The sequence below is a fragment of the Achroia grisella genome, unplaced genomic scaffold (genome assembly GCF_030625045.1).
Source record: "Achroia grisella isolate CSIRO2021 unplaced genomic scaffold, CSIRO_AGI_Agris_v1 utg808, whole genome shotgun sequence".
NCBI classification, from domain to species: domain Eukaryota; kingdom Metazoa; phylum Arthropoda; class Insecta; order Lepidoptera; family Pyralidae; genus Achroia; species Achroia grisella.
Genome location: NW_026713029.1, coordinates 852,160 through 877,366, shown reverse-complemented (window position 1 = coordinate 877,366; position 25,207 = coordinate 852,160). Strand labels below are relative to the sequence as shown.

The 25,207-nt window shown below is 32.0% G+C and overlaps 1 non-coding gene across 1 annotated transcript; it reads right to left on the bottom strand.

Annotated features, from left to right (window-relative positions):
- Nucleotides 1-24,097: 24,097 nt before the first annotated feature.
- Nucleotides 24,098-24,169, bottom strand: Trnah-gug (transfer RNA histidin (anticodon GUG)). Its single transcript has one exon. It is a non-coding gene; the product is annotated as a tRNA-His (tRNA).
- Between the last annotated feature and the right edge of the window lie 1,038 nt (nt 24,170-25,207).

The window sequence follows — 25,207 nt, the reverse complement described above, 5'->3', positions numbered from 1 at the left end:
TTTATAATTACTTACTATCTTATACACGTATTCCTTTCACATTTATATTCTAAATAGTCAATATACTATCACCTGTACTATTCAAAAATTTTATAAAGAAAGAAATGTATATTTATTTGGCGCATACAAAACATTCATATGAAACTGAAAATAATATATATAATATTACAAACGTAGTTTTATAATGAACTGTATAATAAAAAAATACAGCTGCGAACAAATTACGGACAACAAATTAACAATATTCAAACATGTTTAGAAACTTTCATTATGTACCAACTACTAATACACTACAGTCTGTTAAAATTTCAACTTGCAACCCTTGTAACTTGATCTACCGAAATTTATCGTAGGTTATTCTTTACAAGACCATTCCGACCCTCTGGGTACGGAACTTTGAAGACATGATTTTATATATTAACTTTCAAAGTTCCAGTTCAACAATTTAGCCACCCTAATAACTCGTGTCTAAGACGGGCGTAAATGAAAAGCGGGCCTTGCTCAAACTTTTCATAATAAAAATATACGAGTACCATAGCGCCTGTCATCCGACACGGGGTATTTTTTTATATCATATCATAGCGTGATTACGGCCACCTATTAGAACCCGCAACACCAGAGGAACTGCAAGTAAGTTGCCAGCACTTTAAGAAAGAACAAGTTCTATTCTTGATGGTTTCTATATCGGCACAGAAACGTTGATTTCACAATATGGTTGTGCGTGGCAAAAATAAAACTGCATGGTGGAGGAGCGCCATTCATCCAGATCATCAGGATGATATTTTGATAATATGAAAAGAACGTCTTAAAACTCCTGCTGGTTATCGGCTAAAATTAATAAGGTTACAAATTACTTAGTACAAAGTCTATCTCGGTCCAAGTTATTTAGTACTATTATAGTTATTAACCAGATTTGAACTTGCGACCTTTTCTCTATATATTCGAGCAGTGACCCACTAGGCAATGACACTCTTCAACTTTCAGCTTGAACAAATTCTCACCGCTTCGGAAACCTTTGTTGAATTTACGTCGTCATTTCTTTATCCTGTAATTTTTCCGGATGAACAACCTGCCGTAGATTTTGTCGACCGTGATCATTTTACTAATTCAACCTTTCGCGCGATAAAGTACTCACCTCAGGGATTTTTGTATGGGAGAAACGATTCTGCCCGACCAACAGTTACAACACTTCGTTGAACGCAACATTTAGGGGATATCTTTAAAATTTCTACAAACTTCTTGAAATTTTTCGAGGATGTTAAAAAAGTATATTTTTTAAATAATATTGGTCATGCTTATTTTTTATAAATCACAGGCAATGTCAACTGTTGATCTTGTGCTGATTATAGATATTTTATATGTCAAACATTTCTCTATATACAATATATTAGCTAGTTGCCTCGGCTTTGCACGGGTGTACATGTATTATATATATAAACCTTCCTCTTGAATCTCTTTATCTATTAAAAAAACTGCTTCAAAATCCGTTGCGTAGTTTTAAAGATTTAAGCATACATAAGGACAGACAGCGACAGCGACTTTGTTTTATACTATGTAATGATGATACGAGTATATATAAGTCAGAGGCACTGCACATGCACACTTTGCTCAAATTTTTCCTCGGTTGAAGTGCTTTTTTAAATATATTTTTCTATTATTACCAGTATCAGTAAAATAAATACAAAGAAAATCACGCGTGTACGTACATTGCTTTGTTATTTTAGTTCTGAGTAAGGTACACTTTTCTAAAGCTTCATCATATATATATTGATATTTCTAGGACGCAACCAAGTTCTGTTTGCATTTAAACTACAATGATTCTCTTAACATTGGAATATAATAGAATAGAAAACTCTTTGTTCCATTAAACTTACATTTAAACACTTGAATAGTCATACTTATTATTTTAATCTACCGCTCATTCGGCACTAGTTCACTTTTGCTTGCAAAACTGAATAGCACCTCCAAATGAATTGGACGGGGGATCGATCGGAATGGTCTAAATGTTATGATATATTTTTTGCTTCAACTTTATCCTAAATGTCTTCAACTTTAGCCTAAATGTTTATGAATAGAGAAATTAATTTGATTACTCCCACACAGTCAAGACAGAACAACTAATAATAGAAAGGCCAAGTTTTGTTCCTGTTATGATAAAAGTTGTTATAAATGGTCTCTATGATATAATTACGCCTACAGTTTAATTTAGAAAATTTGTTATTGTATATTGCAGGAGGTGGATGAACACAATAAAAGAAACAAAATAATGAGTCAGTAGGTATGTATCACAGATAACATAATATTACATATTGAGCTAATATAACCTGCCGGCCTTGATGATCTGGCGGGTTAGCATATCATCTTATTTCCGATGGTCGTAGTTTCGATTCCTCGCACAGTACAAACACTTGTATTCATAAGGGTGTGATTTTGCGTATCGGTCTGGGTATTTTCTATATATATTATGTATATTACAAAGAAACGTATTTAAGTATTTCTGTCCGTTGTCTAGTACCCATAACACTAGCTCTACTTAGCTTGATACTGGATGGCGAGTGAATTGTCCTGAGATATTACTTTCGATGGTAGTGGCTTTAATCCGCGCACGATATCAAAGAAATATTTGCATACGAGTCAGTTATATACGCATTGTCTAGCTGTTAATATTGTTGTTTGTTGTATGTATGTATGAATAAAATATATTATTCTGTTACGTTATTCACGAAGAATACAGCTATCTATAGATGTAAGAATCTTCAAGATCTGTCGAGTACCAATTTTATGAGTTTATTCTGTACAAATAAACAAAAAAACTTTTTGTCTTTATAATATCAGTATAAATCCTTACTAATATTATAACTGCGTAAGTAACTCTGTCTGTCTGTCTGACGTCTGTCTCTCTCGCTTTCACGCCAAAATTACTGAACAGATTAAAATGAAATTTGCGACACAAATAGTCTAGACCCTGAAAAGGACTTAGGCTACTTTTAAATGCGAAAAAAGCGTTGCGAAATGTTATACGGAAATATCGTCATTTCTAAAATGTGAAGCTAGAAACTTATTTTTAAGGCTATTGATTATACATAAATAAATATGATACTTAAAGTTTGTAAAAAATGTTACCCTTAAACAGGTAAAATAAAATAGGAAATGAAAGTTTGTACGGAAATTCGTCATTTTCGAAGCTAGAACGATGAAACTTTTTTCTTTCGTTTTTTTTGATTAGATTATGGATTTTTTTTTATTTGGTCAAGGTATTATAACATGCGGACGAAGTCACGGACACAGCTAGTAATATATATATTTAAGTAGTTAGTAATATATATACTTAGCAGGCGTATCAGTTGACTAATGTGTAATGGCCACAATACAGGCTCTAAGCAGAGCTTTAGGATTAATGGCGCCGTGTAATGTATCCAGGGTTATTTATTTTATTTCATTTATTACTTCGGGATGCTTAAAATAGCCTGAAAGATAAATGAGAATTAATTTACGCTTACTGCTGTACATATAGGGCAGGATGGACGCCTGTAAATCCCATAAACGAACAAACATGTGTAAGAAAACGATATTTAGCGATAAGGCCGCCTTGTAACAATTTACATCTGTATTGTAATTATGTTGTTTTTATATGTGGTATATACATATTCATTTATGTAATTGTTATTTACTTTCTGTGAGAGGAACATTAAAAGATTTTTCATTTCATTTTAAACAAACGATGGACAGGGATCTTTTGTACGATGTATAAAAATAGAAATAATCTTTATTGAAATAAACTTATATTATTATTATAAGCATTTTTGAATAATTATATTTTTATTCTACTACTCATTAGGAATGTAGAAGAAGAACGTATCACAAGGAGAACGAAAAATAAACTTGCGTGTTGCTCTTTTAAGTAAGTACACTTGTTAATACAAGGAGGCAGGCGACAAAAAACTTGCATGCAGCTCTTTAAGTAAATAGAATTAACAAGGAAGAGGCATGTGACAGTCAACATAAAAACCGTCATTCTTTGTACAGTCAGAAAGTATTGTCAGCACTATGAAATTTAAGTGCTAATATTAGTTTTTGTTTGCATAACATTATCTATCTCGGATTAACTACTATATAGCTAGACATTAGTAATAAACTACGCGCAGATTCTTTATCCATTAAATTATTTTTTCTCCCCTGAGTAATAAGAGAATAGTTTCACGAGGACAAAACTGAAATTTCCTTGTACACAAGTTTATTTACTATAACTCAGATTAGAAAATATTACTCCAGCAACGAGAGTTTCCTAATTATTTACGTTAGCTAAATAACATCTGTATTTTCTCATTAGCGGCGCGGTATCGTCCCTAATTAGACGCTAACATGTTTCTAGGGTCTTTACACAAAGTTGTAACATCGACAAGGTGAGACGTCTAAACACGAACTGCCTGTTAGCTGCTCCATGAGAAATAAACAATTGGCTGACTTTGAAGCTATTGTTATGTCCTACCGTTATGACTTTAATTTGGTCCTGATTATACGAAATATATCAAATTGAAGTTATATCGGTAGGCCATTTATTCTATGTCATTTTAAATTTTATAGTATTTTTGAAGATTTATTCTATGAGTTTTCTTTTTATGTAGTTTGTGTAAACACTACCTGTTACCATGATAAATAAACAACTGGATGACTTTTGAACCTATTGTTATGTTCTAACGATATTATTTTAATTTCCTAATTAAAAGAAATATATGAAATTGAAGACATATCAGTAGTACATTTATTCTATATCATTTAAACTTTTATGGTGTTATCGAAGGTTTATTTTATTATTTTTTATGAAACTATAACGGCAAAGAAGATCCATCCTTTGGTACGCAATAACGGTCGTCTATATGAAATAATGTCTACACACGAATTGCCTGTTAGCTTCGACGTGAGGAATAAACAACTAGCTGAATTTTGAAGCTATTATTATGTCCTACCGATATGACTTTAGTTTGGTCCTAATTGCATGAATTAGGACCAAATTGGAGGCATCTCGATAGTACATTTATTCTATGTCATTTTGAACTTTTATGGTGTTATAGAAGGTTTATTTTAAAATATTATTTATATATAAATATTATTTGATCATATTTATTACATATATTGAGCATGTTAAACTCCTGATGAAAACTAATAGCAAACTCGTATAGAAGCGATATGAGTATTCAAAACAGCTACCAAGTATCCAGTTTTACTTTAAATTACCGCCCAAATGAGTCTCATTTAAATATTCATTACCATTTCTCAAACTGAAGATAATTCTCATAACTTTAATTAGTTCCATTATTATCTACTCTATTAAGTAGAGTAGCTACTGATTACTTATTTACGTAGAAACGTAAGGATAAAGAGTGGGATTGTGACATCATCAGGGTAGCCTTAATTTGTAATTTTATTCTACAAAACCAGGGTAGACTTTACACAAAATACAAATCCAAAATTTTCAATTTAAATTCTGTGTAAAGTAAATTATACCTAAAGTAAATTCGTACAGGAACAATGCCTCTCCGTTTTTTCTCCAATTTATAAACTTACTTTTTTTTTAACAGCATATACTAACCTCACTTTTTAGAATCATTGACTACTAAGTGAAGTAAGTAGAGTTTACATATTAATATTATATATATTTTTATTACTATTTATTCACATTATTCATTTTGTTATTTTATTTAAATACTTACTTCTTTTATATCACATATTACAAATTTTACTATTTCACATATAGATACTTTTATTTGGAAGTAATAACTTAAAAGATAGAGAATAAATTAACATCACGTCTTCACAATTACTAAAGAGTGTGTACATATTTCTTAAATATATTTATGTCATTAGAAGATCGTGGAAGCTATTAAATTATGAATGAATGAACTAATTAGGATTATTGGCGACACTGGCTTTGAAAGCATTTATTCAGTTTAGAGAGTGTGTTACATATAGTAATGAAATCATAAAGTACAGAACATGACGACACCTTAGCCCTTTGTAATAATAACACATATCTAGGTACTACGGGCACCGCATGACGATGTCATGTCAATGTAAATAGACAAAGGTGCTTTTATGTAGTATATGTGGGAAAGAGAAGGAAGCATTACGTCGTCTCTAAAGCACACTGCTGGCGTCATGCGGCCTTTGAGCTACGAATGGTAAGTGAAAACAGTGGTATATATCTTAGACCCGATAATTAGGAAGACAAACAGTGCAGTAATCATTTTCCATCAAATAGATCGTCACTTTGGACTCTACTTTAGTTTTATTAAAACAAAAACAATGACGTGATGAAATATGGAAGTTGTTAACGACTCATGCATGAAACTTTATAATATAAACCATTGCTCATATTCGCTAGTTACCTCCATTTGTAGTGGATAGTTAGTTAATTTTCCACAGAGCTCCCCAGTGAGCCACTGGTTTGCTTCAACTGCGCTATGAAATATAAAATATTTTCTATTTCATTTCATGCCTGCACAACTTTAGTTTATTTCCCTTGGCAATGTTTCTGTGATACTGTCATTATATTTATAAATACCTAGCTGATTACTGTGACGTTGCTCGCGAATTATTAAATGTACAAAATGAATGATTAAAGTCGTAAAATAATAGGAATAGGATATTGTAGACTTAATCAGGACCAAAAGCAATCTGATATTGAGGATGATGCAGCTAGAGGCAACTCACAATGCAAGTATTAAGGCTTTTGTGACTCGGATCCCCACTAAGATGCTATCCGGCTTTATGAAGGATTACTGCTGCTGGCACATGGGAGTGGTGTATCGATGCTATCATGGAATACTATATAAATATAAATAAACTGGCGTTTAAAAAGTAATTCAATTGAGTTTCTGGCCAGATCTTCTCAATTGGATCTATATACTGAACTGGACGGTAGGGAAAAAAATATAATATAAAAATATTTACATTCATAAGCGGCTAAAATGTAGGTACTATATGATAATTGAATTTGAATTTACTGCCCCTACCGTCTTTGACGCACATAATTAAGATATCATAGACACAAAATAATATTAGGTACTGCAAATAAATAAATGACTTTATAACTTGTGTATTATATGATTAAAGAAACTTTTGTATATTGTCGATAAATGAATAAGATACGTCTAAGAAATTATATTAAACCATTAATTAATAAAGCAACTCTATTATTAGTCGTTTAGACGATTAAATGACCGAAAATATAAGATTAAGTTTTATATTTTCCTCTCTTAAGTAACATTTTAATTTTCCTCGTAAAGCGAGGCGTACATTTTATTACCAGTCTGATAACTTGAAGAGCGCATTCTCTTCAGAACACTTTGTAGTTACAAACTGTTTAATAGAAAAAAATATTACTCCCTTCACTTTTAAACCAAAATTACATTGTATACTAGTTGCTTCTTACGGTTTTCTGACCGTCTTTAGTTTCAAATTTAACAGCTTTTTCTCTGATTTATAAATCTTACATGCAATGATTTTTGAATTAAAAGAATAAATAGAAATTAGTACTAAAACCTAGAACATTTTTCTAAAAGCTATAACTTTATTATGGCTATAGTATAGGTCCATACTTAATGTAATAACAACACAGCACACCAACACACCCACACAGCGCCATCTAGTTCCAAGTTAAGCAGTGTTGTAGGTAGTAGACAGCTGATGGAATACTTGTATTAATTTGAAAATACATACATAATATATATAAAAAATACATGGTTCAAAACAAATGAATCATTTTCATCAGTATAAATATTTGAATCGCGCGAGGAATCTACTCGCGATCATCGCGGTGTGCTAAACCGCAACACCACCAGGGCCGTCCATTATTATATCATCCTCTTCTTAAGAGAGATTAGTATCTTATGTAGTAATAGTAGATTCATATTCTGACTTTATACAGAGAATCAAACATCGTTAATGAGTTTAAGAGAATTTTAACAAATTATTGTTAAGAAATTTAGTAATATCACAGATAAGTAATATATATCTCTTGTAATATCATAATAGCTCATTGACTATTATCTACTGTAGTGGTGGAAATACGAAATCTTTTCAATAATTGAAATTTTATTTTATTTTCTTATTCATTTTATTATTTCTCGTTCTCATCTAGGGTTTGAAACAAACTTTTCTATATTGCTCCGTATCGGACGAAACTTTTCCAAATTGGCTTTAGTTGGATGAGAATACACGTTTTTAAGATAAATACCGTAATCAGAGCCTAATTCCCTACGACATTTAGTCTGTAAGCGTGTTATTTTGTACCTACGCAGAGGCTTGAAATATCTTAATAATTTAGTAGGTAATATCCTATTTTCTCGCAAATATATATTCATATCATAGGATTAATGTAGGACAGGTACAGGTACTCCTAAATCTCTTTCGCGTTAATACTTTACATTACTTAAAAAATACATATTTTATATTAAAATGTCGGAAACTTACCTGTAATTTCTTTGATGTCAATAATAATAATTATCTTTGTTTCAAATAATTATACAATCGGTGCTTATAATACAATTTAGAAGTTTATTGTTAATTGAGACAAATTGATCCACAACTCAGAAGGGGCAGTGAGTGCACCTTCTCAGTTATTCCGTATCAAATCAACGACGTTGGCAAACTTAGGCCTGTAGTCAACAAGAATCTGCAGATTTTGCCAAGCTGAGGAGGAAACGCTACAACACATTTTATGTGGTTGTAAACCACATTGTGGTTGTAGTTGTAGACTTATGCATAAACGAAATATCTCCTTTGAAAAGTACACAATCTATCCTGAAAATCATCGCTCCTAAGAATATCCTTCAATTCTTGTCCCTGAAGCGAACTTTGAAGAAGTGCGAGCACAATAGATCTATGTATGTCGGTCGCAGTGCTACAGGACTAGATCAACTGTCAATAACCCAAACCTCTCAAAAAAATCTATTAGCATTAAAGTTCAAAACTGTCCGTTACTGACAAATTAAATAAACCTATAAAAAAATTGACTTTGTTATTGTCAATTTCTTTATAGGTTTACTGTTTTGATACTATTTAGATATAAGAACAGAATAAGAATATTTTGATAGTTAACTAAAAATAACTAAAATACGATTTGCACTCGTTAAGTCGATTATTGAGAAGAGGACGATATGCATGCATACACAAACACCGGTTCAACGCCTATTCGTTTCTCGTTAGCAAATACTATACTGGAAGAGTTAGCAGCCTCTAGGACAACTTCCATATTGCTATTGCACATTTGCACAGTTACCTTTTACTACGTAATATTATGTTATCTGTGTTTTTACCATCGCACCACTCGTTATAGTCAGGGAATTATCCACAAAAATCGTGAGACGGTCTAAGACAGTGCGGTGTCGAGGTTTTATCGACAGACTATAGCATGGATTTATCAAAAAGGATATTATAACACCCGTATTGCCATTGCATATCCCTACAGCTACTATCGCACCGCTCGCAATCAGGGAACTTAACACGCTGGAACCTAAGTGGTCTCGGACAGTGCTGTTTCAGAGGAGCTTCCTCCTGCTTACACTTAGAATGTGAAATGAACTACCTGCCGAGGTTTTCTCAAAAGATATTATGGTTTTTTAAGAGTCGTAAGATAAGAGGTATATTATAGTTTTTCAAGGGTTGGCAACATGACATCCCTGGTGTTTCAGATGTTCATAGGCTACGGTAACCGATTATATATACTATATATAGTGATATCGAATTTCTATATAATTATACTTATTATATGTCACATAATTTACACACTATCTTATTGAATTATAATCTATGTGTTATTCTGATGTATAAGTTATATTATTGTAAAGTTTCATCAAAATGCGATCAGCAGTTTTGCGTGAAATGGTAGCAAACATCCATCCATATATACTTAGAAACTTTCGTGTTTATAATATTAGTAAGATCATCGTCGGTTAGTTATAAAAAATAGAGTTTTGCATGTAAATAATGTCAAATAAACTGAAACTCCACTTGATTAAAAGTTGTAACTGTTTAATAGCAGCACCATGGTCATTAGGAATACTTCTAGAACATTCTATTCTTAAGGAGTAATATATTAGGTGGTCTCGGTGATTTCACGGTTTAGTAGGTACACCGTCTTCCTTTCAATGTTACACAAGTTCCTTGCGCAACACGAACATTTATATTCATTATAAATAATAATAATAACAATTATGAGTATTAAGGATTTTATCGATCTGGGTGTTCTATACAACATGTATGTATGTATTTACAGAAAAAAATGTAGGTATTTATTTATTATTTTTATTTATACACTTTATTGGATCAGATACAGAAAAAGTAAAAATAAAAAATATATATATATATACCTACAATCATAAGTATATAGGGGGCCTTATTGCTAAGCAACCTTTAGGTTAGGTTGGTGCAAATAATAAATTTATATCAGTTGTCTAGTACCCATAACACAACTTCTGCTTAACTTGTGACCAGACGGCGCTGTGTGAATTGTTCTGTGATTATTATTACGATTATCCCTCTTTACACTGTAATTTCATTATAATATAGAAACTATCACAGATAAGATAATATTACATAATACTACTTAACGTTCTAAACGGAATACAGTAGGTACGGTACACAAAGCATTTTGCTAGTGGCAGAATTAGTTGAAACTGAGGTGCTCACAAAAGACTTTGTACAATAATTCCCTTTGTGTTTTATAGATATCCGTTTTTATGTAGACATCATTACATAGTATAAAACAAAGTCGCCGTTGCTGTCTGTCCGTCCCTATGTATGCTTAAATCTTTAAAACTAGCCAATGGATTTTGAAGCGGTTCTTTTAGTAGATAGAGTGACTTAAGAGGAAGGTTTATATATATAATAAGCCGGGGCGATTAGCTAGAATATTGTATATAGAGAAATGTTTGACATATAAAATATCTATAATCAGTACAAGATCGACAGTTGATATTGCCTGTGATTTATAAAAAATAAGTATGAGAAATATTATTTAAAATATATACTAGCAATACCGCGCAACTTCGTATGCACTTACTTGTTATTTATAATATATTTCGCCCAATTTTCATAATATGTTTCTAAATTATAGCGTTATTCTGATATATAAGCTTTATTACTGTGAAGTTTAAGGCGACGCATCGCAAATATTGATCTCAGTTACCTTAATTTTTCTCAGCAATTACAAATCCTTCGGGTATGATATTTAGGTATTTCATTTTTCAGATCTTTGACATCATATTGACAGTTCTCGTTACATGATTGATTAACTTTTGTAGCAGAGAAAAAAAATCTCAAAGATTGGTCTAATAAAATATATTTTTGATTTGTATAAGAAAACGGGACTGATTTAAGACCCGAATTTTCCAATATACATTATACTAAATACGCACATAAATAGTACAATTCAGATGTATATAATAACCAATAGTTTTTATTTTAAACAAGATAAACTGTTTTTCCGCAAAAAATCTCTTGCTCACAAGTTGTTTTGTACGAGAGTTAGACCAAGTCAGTCTTCAGTAGTTTTTGCGTGAAAAATAACAAATAATCAACCGTACACACAAACTTTTGCATTTATAATATTAATAAGATTCAGATATAAAAGAAAGCTAAGGAGAAACTAACACTCAAGTACATAGATTAATGAAAAATATTGAAAGCGTTGTTGAATTTTCACGCAAAGTGCTTGGATTGTCAGCGGATGTTGTTCGCCGTAGAGAGGGAAATGCGTTTCGGCGTCCCTCAAATTTGCCCAAGTGTAGATAAGGACGCGTATTCACGCATTGTGCCGGTTAACTGCCGCATAAAGGATGACTTCGACCTGTGATGTAACGGTAATGCCAGCTTTTGTGTCATAATTTTGACTATTGTTTAGTACAAAAATGTACAATTCATCAACCCTACTTTAATAATTGGGGCTTTTATTACGCTTTTCACGTGGCCTATTTGCGGCGTGTATATTTTACATAAAATGTACGCGTCGTAGGTAAAAGAAATATAGACTATTACGCGGAGCATGACTTACGCTGTAAAAATACAAAATGGAAATACATTTTCTTATTTTTGTAAATAAAATGGAAATATTCGTAGTAAAATGTCAGGTTAGTATTGTATTCTCCATGACTGAACGAACTTACCTGAATGAAGTTCTATGATGTTTATATATTTTACAGATTTAGTACTAGTGACCCGTAATTTCTAGTGCACTTACTTGACATTTATCAATATAATTCTCCCAATTTACATAATATTGTTTTAATTATAACATATATGTTATTTTGATGTATAACCCATATTATTGTAACGTTTCATTAAAATCCGGTTAGTAGTTTTTACGTAAAATAGTAACAAACATTCATGCATCCACCTATGCATCTATACTCACAAACTTTTTCGTTTATAATATTAGCACAGATAATATAATCTATACACATAAATAAAATTGAGTGTCTGTTTGTAACATTGGAATAACAGTTTTATATTAGAAAAATTCTTTTATTTTAGAAAAAAAAAGTTAGTAACAGCTAGTAACAGTACAGCTACTAACATACAATTAGTAACATAAAACTCCAGGATGAAGCACTAAGTATAATTGACAAGACAATGTGTATGCTGAGGTATCTTAGTTTATAACGTCGGGAGAATATATGTAGTTTACGTCGTGCACTAATGACTTACTATAGTGCCTGTCGTAGTGGACACAATGGAATTTGTCAATAACAAACTCTGATGCACAGTTTAACAATACATTTAATTTCGCCTTTCGATTTTTACAAAGATTAAATTTGGAATAGTAACTAGCCGTGGAACAATTAGAATCAGTACTAAAAAGTGCATAATAATATCGAGTAACTCGAAGGTATACAAATAATAAATATTATAACGCCTGTTGAACAGGGTTCAACGCAATTAGCAAAAACTACGGCTACAATGTTGGTTTTAACAGTGCCTTAGAGCCAAACATACAGAATTAAATAAACTCATTGTGTACCCACTTGACTGACTCCCCTCAGAAATATAAAATGGGTACACAATTTTTCTCATGTGAACAAACATCTGGGATCATCGTATAATCTAAAAAGTTTTGTAAAACCTAAAAAGTCCCGTCCTGTTCATCCGCCCGTCCCGTCCACCATTCTCCCACCATCTCCCTCCGGCCAACATTTTTGTAATATACCTACATATTAAGATACAATTTGTTAATTACAGTGGCTTTTTTAACAGTTATATATTTAATTTCATATTCATTAAACACAAACAATTTATGCGTCCGTCTGTCCGACGACGCAAGGTGCGTCAAAAATGATGAATTGTGTATTCATACGCCACGTTCGAATTTGCCGCTCGTCAAACTTGCCGTCCGGGGTATGGGCCCCGTGTTGTTCCCCCATCCCCTACATCCGGAGCTGTCGTCTTATAAAATTCATCAAATATTACGGAAATATGGGTATATAAAGTACTTTTTGTTATAAAGAGTAACTTAGGCTATTTTAGAATGTATATATATGGTAATAAAAAAAATCAAGCGTACGAAGTCGCGGGTTATTGTATGTTTGTTGAATGTAATAGCTAAATGGGTTTTTCTAGCTATTACCAGAAATGGAAACGTATTTTATATTCGTAATACTTTATTGGTACGTCTTAACAGAACTGTGGCCAAGACAAGAATGGATAATTATCTCTATATATCGTTTACAGATCAGTTTTGTACCCTCACTATTTTAATAAAATTTATGAAACTAACTCGGTCGATATCAATAGCATTACTTCTATTTGTAATTAAACAATTCATTATTAATCAGCACATAGGAGCATATCATTATTCCATTATTATAAATATATCTACTATACAACTGTATATTTATTATCGAAACTATGATAATCTAATAAATGTAGAATTGCTAGTTTATGAATAAAGTCTGTCAGAGTAATTGTTTTCCTTCTTATCTTCCACTCTACTTGCTATTTTTATTAAAATAAAAATAACGAACAGAATACTATTCTCATTTATAAGAACATGTATTTCACAATATATCGAATAATATTCCCACAATCCATTTCATGAGCTTGTTAAGTAAGTACCTATAACTTGTTGAAACGAGACAAGATCCAGACACAAAGAGTTCTCTCGGAATTGTCCAATTGGTTTATAATATCGGGAATCGATTCCTTGCCCAGGATAAAGCACAATAGAGCTATGCAGTCGAGATATATATGAGTACAGTCAGTGTCGGATTTAGACAGCGCGGGGCCCGTAGTAGATACTTTTAAAAGGCTCGTGGTTTAATATTAATAGCAATGAAATGAAATTTTATTTGAGTATTATACTAGTAATAATATCCCTGGACAATTCATATAGCGTCATCCAGTCACATTCTAAACAAAGTTTGTGTATTTCTATCAGTTGTCTAATACCTACACTAGAGAACTGGTAGTAAGTAGTAAGTTTAACTAGTAGTTTTTTGTAAATTTATATATAAACACCTAGAATACCAACAATCGCATTGATGAATACAAATGTTTGCACCGTGCGAGGAACCGCACCCACGACATTTGGAAGTAAAGCAGTATAGAAGCTGTGATTTATAATATTCGGTATTTAAATTTCAGTTTTTAAAAAAGTGACATTGCCAAATAACTAAATCTTAACTTTGTACAAATAAAAAAATATGTTTTGTTTTTGTTATTATTTCTTTGATGTTTTGTTTATTGGATATGGTACACCCACTAACGGCGGCTGCGCTAACGGTTTACGCTGACACCAGTCGAGGATGATGAAATTAACACGAGGTCAGTTCAGGTAGCCCATCGTGACAAACGCACCAGGAATTTATCACCATCGTTTCCAGCAGAAAGCGCGTGGAGGTGGACCTGATATGGTACATGGCTGGCAATGGGGACATTAGTCCACATCACTAACAATCCCCTCTCCTCCTCTTTGTTGTCTTCGTCTTTGTAGATCCTCGAGACTGAGGATCATGACCACCAGGGATACTTTATCCAACCACTGCTCTCCGGGCATCTATATCCTGTGCCGAATGTATTGCCGAGTGCATATTCCGCTTGTGCTTTAGTACTACCTCTTCTTCCGTGCCCTCTATGATGTATTATGTGTTATATGTTCAGAGAGGAGTGAGTGCACGGGGCCCCTTGATAAGCGGGGCTCTTTGATACGCGGGGCCCCTTGATACGCGGGGTCCCTTGATATACGGAACCCGTAGCATTTTCTCCTCTTGTTACTAGACAAATCCGGCTCTGAGGGCAGTTTGATAAGTGTTAGATGTTACGCCAATTGGCGATGTGGCGAGAATGCCGCTGTAGGGATACTTTGTTGATCGGATTACAGATTTTGTCCTGGTTGCATGTTCATGTAATAATTCTAGGCAACTTTTTTTTGTAGGTATTTGGAATGTTAAATATGTAGATAAATTGTTTATTCGCCTATTACTTATGTAATATATTTTATCTGAGCCTATTACAGATAGCATAATTTAGATACAGAAAAAATAAACGGCTTTTTTATAGCATTGTATACAAACGAGCTTGAGGCTTACTTGATTACTGTCTCCCTGTTTTTGGGTGGCGGTAATCACTATAATAAATTAATAATTTATATAATAAAAATGATTATATAACAATTTATACAATTCTAAAATATAAACCTGATCATCTGGCGGTCCTCCACCGTACGTTTTTCCAGGCACACCCATATTGTAGAATCACCTTCCAACAATGGTATTTCCGAACCGATACGATATTGAAACGTTTAAGAAAACAGTTTATTTCTAAAATGCAGGCAACGCTCTTGCAATTCTCCTGGCTGTTCAAATAGGCGGCTGAAATTACTTACCATCAAGTGTGCCGCAAACTCGTTTGTTTCTATTCTATAAAAATATGTATATATTCTTATAGAATAGAAACAAACGAGCGAAACGATATAGTTTGATTAATCATATTTAATCAAAATTGTGTTTGGTATGATCTATCAGTTATAGCCAAAATTACAGTCGTAAATATAATAAAAACATATATTATAAAAATAACAACCCAACTATACTATAATGTCAAGAAACCAATTATTTTAATTTCTTACTTCCAGATTCTATTATAAAATTAAATTACCAAAAACAAAGAAATACAAGTCTTAAATTATTACAATCTGAAACAATTACCTCTCCTACCTCGCAAGGTTGTTGTTATAGACTCAAACAATTTCAGAATAATGTAAAATTCCATTATGTAGGTTTATTTATTATAATAATTAGTACTGGTAACAATTTATGTATATTTTATAAATTAAATTTATAATTATAAATATCCTTAAAATTATATATAAATTATAATACATTTTGAAATCTTAGTATGAAATACATACTAAGATTTTAAAATGTACATGTTACTCTGTTTTATTTATTACGTTTGAATCGAAAATGTAGTTAGCATATTTTAATCAATCTGAGTAATACACAAAAAGCGTAAAAGTTGAGATATAAAAAATTATTGCGTACACTAGTGTGCGCAGTAGCCTTATATGTTATATACATATATATTGTTTAACGGATCCAATAAAATAATATCACTTCCTTTTATCCACTAGTGTTTAATATTAAGTAATTTACAAAATATTAATTATTAAAAATTAATTATTAATACGCCATGTTAAGGTATTAAACTTTTGCTATAATAATTTTCAAATTTCGAATTTCGAATCATTATTTAAATATAAAGTAACATATACTTAGATGGCCAAGAAGGTTTTATATTTTATATATATACATATATATATGTATATATTATACTTTGCTGTTTATTCTTTATATTACGACTTTCACGCTATTTGAATCCTTTACTCATTCTTGCTTATATGACTATTCAAAAGTACCTATACTGAGTTTATTTCAATAAACATTTTTTTATCTCTTTACTTTATAGAGCACAGGGTACAGTGAACAGATTGTATATCAGAATAACACATAGGCTATTTTCATTCGGCTGAAACCGCGTGCACAGCTAGTAAATCAATATTTAGAATACAACATGCCAGATTTATTCTACTTTTGTCTTACGTATACACTAAAGGTTTACGAGCTATTCTGTGGATGATGCATAAAATATATCTGTTTTAAATCCCTTTAAAATATTAAGTTATTATACATTAATTAAATATTTTACCGCGCTACGGCAAACGAGGCGGCGTATTTAATTACGCTATCAGTAATTATACGAGCATATTGGCGTTTTATTATATAAAACCGCTTTAGAGTTTTATTTTAAAAATAGTAAAAATAACGACCAGGATAATTAAACCAACACGAGGTCGAGATCCCGATTAAATTAATTGAAAATTAAGATGAAACTCGTGATTTACTGTTGCTGACGGTTTCGGTGGTATTGTAGTGTTGTGGTTTGGTTTACACCTTACTTCCGATGATCGCAGGTTCGATTCCTCGCACGGTATAAAACATTTTGTGAGTACGACTGTTTTTATTAATCAGTGTTTTTGTTCCAAGCTAAGCAGAGCTTCTTTTCAAGGGTACTCGACAACTGATATAAATATGTTTGAATTGGTCTGTACGTACATTAAGTACATACAGACCAATTCAAACAACCACACTCATAAATACAAAGAAAGCAATCGAACCATCGGAAGAAAATTGGTGTGTCAAACCGTAAGAACGGTTTGTCAACCGGCAACGCGCATGTGACACCCCTGGTGTTTCAGGCGTCCATAGGCTACGATAACCGTTTACCATTAGATGGGCCTTATGCTTGTTTGCCATCTACGTGGTATAAAAAAAATCACTAAAACAGTCAAATTGAATATCTATAATACACAAACCTAAATAATTATTATGACAAGGTATGATGTTTTTTTTTCAATTTTTACTTTTTAAATTCCCAAGGCCATTTCAAAGTGCGCTTTCAAATTTAGAACACAAATGGAATACTTCTAGAATATAATAGAAATAAAAAGATGGTATTCTACAAATATTCATTTCAATTTGAACTCGAAAAATATAAGTCGTAGCATCATTTTGATTTGTTCGAGAAACTTGTTTGGTTAGAGGGCGAGTAAAAGAGCCCTACTTATTGAAATTGCTTCATAATGGAATACTGCCACCGGCAATTTCTCTGAGTGATATTAAACCTGTTTTCATTACCTACAGATATTTATTCATGAATTGGTAAGAAAATACTAAAAGTACGTCTACTTTGTATTTGGAATTGAAAATGGTTTTGAAGCTATTATTTTCGGGTGGCTAACGAAGCAATTTTCCGCTGCAGTTCAATATTCAGTAGTGTGGTCGTTGAGGACTCGTTACCGAAGCGTAGTGATATTGTAATGCAAATTGTATGATTTGTAGTTAGAGAAATAAAATATTATATGTAGAAATTTAATATTATTACTAGCTGAATGACGATCCTGTATGAAAATAGTTGTTCATGCACGGGATGTTCATTTAATGTTAGACATAGACACCTGTATAAATATACATTGTAAATAAACTGACTTTAAAAAATAATAATAAAATATTCAATTGAGTTTCTTGCCAGTTCTCAATTGGATCTATATACTGAACTGGACGGTAGGAAAAAAATATAATATAAAAAATTTGACGTTCATAAGCGGCTAAAATGTCATACATGAATAAATGATTTCTGAATTTGAATTGCTGACCGAGTGAGTGAGTTTCGACGGTTTGCCGAAACGTTTTTTGCCATATACATTAGTCAGTTAACATCGCTTTTAAAAATACGGGGGTAATGGTAGAAGGGTGAAAATTTAGGGTTGTAAGTATTTTTAACACCTTTTTGAAAATAATAAATATTGTCTAAAAAATTTTTAAGGTGAGCCATTATCATTTAGGGGTATAAAAACAAATAACAATCTATTCTCTAAACTATCAAGTATTAATATAAATTTCATTTAAACCGATTAAACCATTTCGGAGAAGTGGCAACTGATTCTATGACACATGCATTTTATATATTAGAAGAAGATAGACTGGATAGATATATATTTATGTTTGAGAGTTTGTTTTAAAACGAACGAAGATTTGAGGAATGGTTGATAGTTTTAAAATAGTTTTATTTTTAAATAAAAATACAATGTCTCGATAACCTCAATAAATTTTGAAAATTTTTCTCAACTTACTTTTCTTTATGGTCTGCTGGTATGGCAACGCAGATATTTGTAGGCTGCCAGTTACCAGTTTATTTTTATATAGAATTGTACAAATCCGACGCACAATTTACGAGAATACTGGCAGTTTGTGTCACAGTTGCAGATTTGCTGATAAAAGAGAAACTAGGCCGAACTCCAATTTTGCGTGGAAACTTTCAGAAATCGAATGTTCTGTTGGACATCACTTGTAACAAGTTCATTACTATCCTAAGGCAAAACGACCTTTTATATATAAACTAAAATATATAAAACAAAACTTTGGAAGTGTCTAATTACAAAAAAACTACTTCAAAAGTTTCGTTTTATAATCGGATTAAAATAATTCTCAAATATTTTTTGCTTGGACTTAATTAATTCCATAATTAAAGATATAATAACTACAAAAATACACATTTTAAATTTATGAAACTGATGACTGATGAAAACTGTGGTTGAGAAAAACAATATACATATAACAGTATCTCTTTATATAACAACGTACTATCAAAATTTGAAATTTTAATCCAAATTTTTTTTGTTAGTATGTTGATAGATCAATTATTTTGGATAAGACTTATTATATATCTAAAGACATTTGATACATTATCTCTTGAGATGGCAGAAATTGCCAAGCCTTAGTGGCTTGCGTGAAGAGGGTTGAGAAATCTAATTTATATAGAAATGTTATGACATATCTATACAAACAAATAATTGAAGTGTCGGTTTGTAATTTTAAATTAACAGCTTTTTACTGAATGCTTTTACATACATTTGGATTTATAGTACTATATTTACTAGCTGTGCCCGCAGTTTCATTTGCGTGAATGTGAACCGAAATTTATAGCCTATGTGTTATTCTGATGTGTAAGGTATATTATTATAAAGTTTCATCAAAATTCGTTCGGTAGTTTTTCCTGAAAGAGCAACAAACATCCATTCATAGTCACAACCTTTCGCGTTTATAATATTAATAAGATTATTATATATGTACGTTAGTCTATAAGTCTGAAAGTCTGAAAATAAATAAATAAAGTATATATGGTATTTGTATTAATAAATTAACATAAAAAAATGTTGTCTATTTGTTCCTGCTAATCTCTGAAACTGTTGGAGAAATTTTGACGGGACTTTCACTCTCAGATAGCTACTGCTATAACAAGTAACTTATAAATGATATTTATTTTAATTTTATGCGGACGAAGTCGTTGCTAAAAGCTAGATTTCAAATAATATAATGGAAATGATTTCGTGACAGGAGTAAGAAATTTTCATTAGTACAAACATGTCCAAAGTTAACCCTTTTGAATCCATTCCTTTTAAATTTTTTCGATAAATCACCACAGGTAATGAAAGGGGTCAAAAATATTTCATTAAGTTAGACTTTTTTCATCTAACTTGAAAACATATTGTAGTGGTCTGAGCTTGACTGTTTCAAGTTACTCCACTACATCATTTATATTATTGCCATTGCAATTTAATTTACATTATACGTTTGAATATTCCTTACATGATGTATTCCTTTATAAATGATATTGGTACCTCATTTATAGGAGCTTATTTCCTCTTATTTTATTTACTTTGAAAGGAAATGCTCATGCAAAATGTGAGTTTTCCACGGGTATTTTACGGCTTCAGCGGATGTATTTCAAAGATATCTAATGGAAATATTCAAGCTCCACTCTCTCAATATTAAGATTCCGCCATTTTGTAAGTTTGCGTCGAGAAAAGATGTTCGTGCCATTTCTATTCCCTATATAGTCTTTATTGCACTTTTAAATAGAAGATTTCAAATGCAGATTAGTAATTTTGTTAGTAAAGGAGGACTTATCTCTAAAAGAGATCTCTTCCAGTCAACCTAAAACAGCGTGACACTATTGGTGTGTGGGCCATAGAAGTGCTAATAAGAATGTGAGAAGAAACAAAACTAAAATAACTAATTAAATATACAATATATATATATATATATATATATATATCTAATACGTATATATATGTATCTAATTTAAACATCAAGGTACTTTATGTACACCCAAAGTCTCTTTCTGAACTGATGAAATTGATCAATTGATGAGATCTGATTTTATGTTGTCTTTATCCAACTTATATATACTTATACAAAGCCGACAAACAGCAGTCGTTTTTTTTTTAAATAAAAGGTAGGTTGATTATGTGCGTCTTCATGATACTATCTTCTCGTCAAGTATCATAAAACTATGTTCAGCCGTTTTAGCCTTGACAACCGTTGTTCTTTTTAAATTAAATAAAATATCAATTATAATGCTGATAAGATATGCAAATACTTGTTTGAATATAATAAATAAGTAAATAGTCTGGCTGCTCCCTTTGTTATTACCGAGGTAACGACATTATTCTAATGCGCCGAGAAAATAATATTAAATTTGCATGAATTACAACGACTCAAATCATTTTCAGGGGAACCTCTGTTCGGAAAGCCTACAGCAATCAAAAGTCTAAACAAAATAATGAAGTAAGTCGCGGGACAAGGGAATTTTGCAATAATGAAGTCCTCGTTATTAATTCTTATAATGACATTGTCCGCTGACAGCAAAAAAAAAATATCAATAATAATTTTATCATTTAGGCTGTATAGGTATAATCTTTTGCAATTGAATGTCAAAAGTTAAAAAATATATAGATATAAAAATGCGCGCGAGCTTGAGATGCGTTAATTGCTCTGTATTATTCAGTGCATGGTATTATTAGCTGTAAAACATAGTGGTCATTTACTTACTGGAATCAATAAGTAAAAAAAAATATTTAAGAATACGTGAGCGCATTTTATAAGATTTGGTATAATTAAAGTTGACATGAAGATTTCATTTGGACGTAACATAGGCGTATTTCGAATATCTATACTAATATTATAAAGAGGTAATGAAGAGATTGTAGGAGGTAATCTCTGGATCTACTGAATTAATTTAAGTTAGATAGTACATTTATCCAGGATGTCATATAAGCTATATAACATCACGCGACAAAATAGGAGCTGAGTAATTAAAATATTGCGTGAACGCTAGAAATGTATCGCAACAAAGATGCGAGGGTTAGCGATTATGAAATAAAACAAGTGCTAACATTCACAATGATAACCAAATGCTTAAATCTGTCAATGTCAAATACCTACACATTACTCTGTGGACACGTCTCTGTAAAAATTTGTTTATTTTTAATTTTACGTTTATATGTGTGTGTGTGTGAGTGTGTTACACACTTAATTCAAATGTAAAATTAAAAAATAATAAGATAAGTTCTTTCTTTATATGAATCTTGAAACAATTCAAGCTTAAAAAATTATTTACTTAAAGGGGAATCTTGCAAAGTCATGGCGTGTGGCTGGTCTTAAGTATAATTCAAATGCAGTATCCACCAGATGTCAAGTGTTCGCCTTCGAACTTCCTTATCCGTATTGGTTCAGCCGTTTCCGAGCGATTAGAAGAGCAATGCAAACAGAGTGTGCCGGGCTGTTTGCTAGCTTAGTTACTTACATATTGGTACATTAGAGTACTATATGTACATCCCTAGTAAATTTTATCTCTAATTTTCTTTTTATATAGTTGGTATTGCAGGTTTTGCCCACCTGATTGTAGCACCTAGTAGTAGGGTAGCTGTCGCATATATATATGTATAATTGTATATATTGCCTGTCAATCCTATTCTGAGATATTAAGTGGAACACGCTAAGGGGTTGTCCCACATTTTTTAGTAAAAAAAAAATATCGTTATACAGAACATAGTCCATTTTTTAGTAATAACAAAAAAAGTAAATATTACTTTTTTTGGTTAAGTAATTATTACTAACAAAATGGACTATGTTCTGTATAACGATATTTTTTTTTTAATTTATTTGAGGTACCAATAAGACATACACTATGAGGTTACAATTATTATCCCTTGCAAAAAGTTCACGTATATACCTAATGTTGACTTAATTACTAGTTGCTACGGCATGCGTAAATAATTACAGAAGTTTCTTTATTTTTTTATTTTATTTTACTTTTTTTATATTTTTTTTAATTATTATTATCTGTATAAAGTGCGTTATGAAGGATTTCATACTTTTTAACACATGAGGCGGAATTTCAGCCGTCGAAGGCGAGGGTAATAGAGCCGAGTGTGTTAATTACGCACGTATATCGTACGACGTTTTTCAACACATTTGTTTTAAGTAAACTCAACTATAAAACTGTGATGCACACAGTTACTTTCCCGCCATTTTACCTTTTTTAAATCGGCGTGCTACCTACTGGCTAGAGCCGCGCGGCGGTCGATTTGAAATTTAAAAAGAATATATATAAACAGTGTGTTTTGTTGGAATATAACTTCACTAATTTAGTTTATAAAGCACGCGTATTTTATAATCTTCACTTTACGAGCAAGTGTGTTTGAAAATTGTATTATTAGTATTACAAGTACATAATGCGTACTATGGACATCACGTTAACATATACATACGTGATACATATCCCGAGTTGTCATTCCAGATGACTAATAAATAACTAACTCACAGTCTGTTTCAGCACTCTGCAGATTCACTGTAATATTTTACCGCAATATAGTTTACAAAGCAAGCTGTTTGACAGCTGAAATAGGAGAAATAGAAATAGAGATGCACTCTGAAGTACTTTGTACATAGTCCCTTTGTTCTAAATAATAACAATTACTGTAGTGAACTCTAACGCTAATTTAATATCATTTTTAAATTTTATAATCATATTTTTTACATTTTATTTTTTATTCTATTATTTATCGCTGTTTTTACGTATTTTTTCTTATAAAACCCTCAATACTTCTCCCTCATCAGATACCTTTGCTTCAAACCTATATATAATTAGTACTATTCATTTTGCCTCTAAAAAAATTAAGCTCCGCCGCGACAGTTTGCACTGCCGTGACCAGGATTCGAACCTGGGTTACTACGGCCACAACGTAGGGTCCTAACCACTAGACGATCACGGCTGTCGGAGCTGGTGACAGTAACTTTATATTTTGCTACCAATTTCAAGTCAACACTGCTCTTTCACTTTTCGTTCCGCTCGACTGCGACACAAACAAACAAACTTGATGTTAAAAGTGTTATATAATACTGCTAGTGCTAGTGTGTTATGCTATTGAACTTTTGATGATAGACAATTTGTAAAGGAATCGTGGATGCGTCTAAGCTAACGGTATACGTTGGTGGAGCACCAGTGGAAGATGATAAGCTTAGCACGAGGTCGGATCAGTTAGCCAATCGTGGAAAAATCAACAAATACTTATATCATATAATATATATATTATATCAACTACTATATCATGATGGCTTCAATTGAGAACCGCGTGGAGGTCGACCTGACATGGTACATTGCTAGCAATGGAGTCATTAGTACATTTGTTATTAACAATGATTCTCTCCTATCGATCCCCCGTCCAATTCAAACGGGGATCGAAATTATGATGGCCTGAGCCGAGGTTCGAACCCTTAGCGTACTAAAGTCGTATCGGTCAGGCGGGAGTTGACCTTCAGCCGCTCCAGAAGTTCAGAGTGCCATCTGAACTTGTCCCCTATCGTCCGGTGAAGCTGTAAAAGCCAGCTGCGGCCAACAGCATTAGAGTAATCCGAAAAAAAACCTTCTTCCGTGATAGGAAAGTTACTTCACCATATTTCTCATGCTGAATAGGACCTGAATGTCATTATATTAGTAGTGGATAGAAATTCTGGTAGCTACTGATTCATATAAAAAATATTCGTATCTAACAATGAAACTACCCCCTCTTAATATATATCGATGTTACCCCTAAGAATAGTCTGAATTTTAATTTATTTATGGTTTTGTCTATGCACTCAACGCACCGCTCCGCGGGCTGCGTGGGCGGTGCTGCGCATAAGCATGTGTCGTGGTATTCAAAATAACAATAGTTTACAACTTTATTATTTGAATAACGATTGGAAGAATATAATTTTGAAGTGAAGCTTACTGTAAACAATACATTAGTGAAAACTTTACCCAAAATGGT